Here is a 1,893-nt window from a genome sequence, read left to right as displayed (position 1 = left end):
TGGAAAAAGATGTCATGCTGGTAAAGGTGGAGGGTCAGCGGGACAGGAAGACCTGCGCCAAGATGGACTAACCCAGCGACTTAAGCAATGAGCTTGAACTTGGCGTACGTTTTAAGGAGGACACAGGACAGGGCAAAGCTTTGATCTGTTCAGGTTGCTTTGAGTTCTAGTCAGTTGAATGGTATACAACAACAACATTAAATGATAGGTGTCCTAGTGACACGGTGGTTAAAGTGCTAATTGTTGTTTGTGTTGTTAGGTGCCATTGAGTTGACTACAACTCGCAGTGACTCTACGAAGAACGCATCTGAACCCAGCTGTATCCACACCGCCCTCATGATCTGAGAGGCTCAAACTGCTATTCCAGTGTCACGCCGTCTTGTTGAAGGTCTTCCCTCTTCCCCTGACCCTTCACATACTTTGGACACGCTGTCAGGAGGGCCTAGTTTGTGGACATTACGCTGGGAATTTTCCAATTTTGGAAGAAGCAAGAGATTAGGAGTTCAAACCCTCCAGCAGCCCAACTTCCGTAAAGATCAAAAGGCCTTATCTGTGGAGCCGCTTCCCACCTGTCCTGTTTCTGAGGCTGTGAAACTTTACGAGAGGAGACGGCCCACCTTTCTCCCTTGGAGCCTCTGGTGGATTCGAACCACTGACCGACCAGTGAGCAGGGCATCAGATAACACACCACAGGGACGTTGCACTCAGTGCTGCAAGGCTGTTATGTTGTTGTTGTTGTAGATTGTCAATTCAGAACCGACCCACAGCTGACTCTCCCGTGGGTCTGCAGAGGCAGTTACTTGAATGGGAGAAGATTGCCCATCCTTCTCCCTTGGCCCCGGTGATGGATTTGAACTGCTGACCCACTGGTTAGCAGGATAGCAGGTTACAGTTAACTGGAGCAGTTCCTCTGTGTGCTATAGGGTGGTTATGAGTTGAAATCAGTTTGAAGGCACTGAGATAGGTGTTGGGGGGGGGGAGGGTGTCTTCATTTCACAGAGGAAGAAACGGTAACTCCCAGAGGTTCAGAATGGACCGACAGGACACACACAGGAACTGGAAGAGAATGTCCAAGCCCAGCCTGGAGAGCAGGGCCGGGCCGGGGCTCCCGCCTTTGTCCTGTTCACTGTTTAGTGAGTTCGGACTCGTGAATGGTTAACTCAGTTTGCACGGGGCAGAGCTGCTCCAGAGATGGGTTCCCCCTCGTTCTGTTTTTTATTTTTAAAGATGAATATACTTTTTCTTTTTTCCTTATTAAGTTTAATGAAAGTTTCCAGAGACTTTGGATTTCCGTTCATTCATTGTTGCACTTTTCTTCCTGCCCACCACCCAGTTCTCTCTTCACTTTGAAAAGTAAAAGAAAAATTCTTTCATTGTTATGCAGTCCCTCCCCCTAAGTCCACCCCACTGTGCAGCCTTCATTCTGGACTCCTGTCATGACAGTAATACCTAATTATATATCCCTTTTAAACAGTTCTCTCCCTCATCTGTTTCAATGCAGTATGCATTATTTATCCCATCTTTCTCAGTCTCCCCCCAACCCCAGTGTCAGTCTTGTTTTACAACAGTGGCACTATGCTGTATTTGCCCTTTTGTGACTGAGATATTTCACTCAGCATAATGTTCGCCAGGGTCACCCATTTTTAATACTATTTCTTGAGTTCCTTGTTTTTCAGTGCTGCATAGTATTCCATTGTGTGAATATACCAGAGCTTCTCTATCCATTCGTTTGTTGATGGCCATTTGGGTTGCTTCCAGTTCTTTCCTGTTGTCAACAAAGCTGTGATAAACATGGGTGTGCTTATATCTCCTTGGGTTGTGGTATATTTTATTTTTGTGTGACTTAATGTACGTTTAAAGAAACTTTGCATTTTCTTTTTTTATTATTATTTT

This window comes from Elephantulus edwardii, unplaced genomic scaffold (assembly GCF_000299155.1).
Source record: "Elephantulus edwardii isolate Elephantulus edwardi_28Jun2011 unplaced genomic scaffold, EleEdw1.0 scaffold00348, whole genome shotgun sequence".
Lineage (NCBI taxonomy): Eukaryota > Metazoa > Chordata > Mammalia > Macroscelidea > Macroscelididae > Elephantulus > Elephantulus edwardii.
This window is presented reverse-complemented; position numbering follows the sequence as displayed.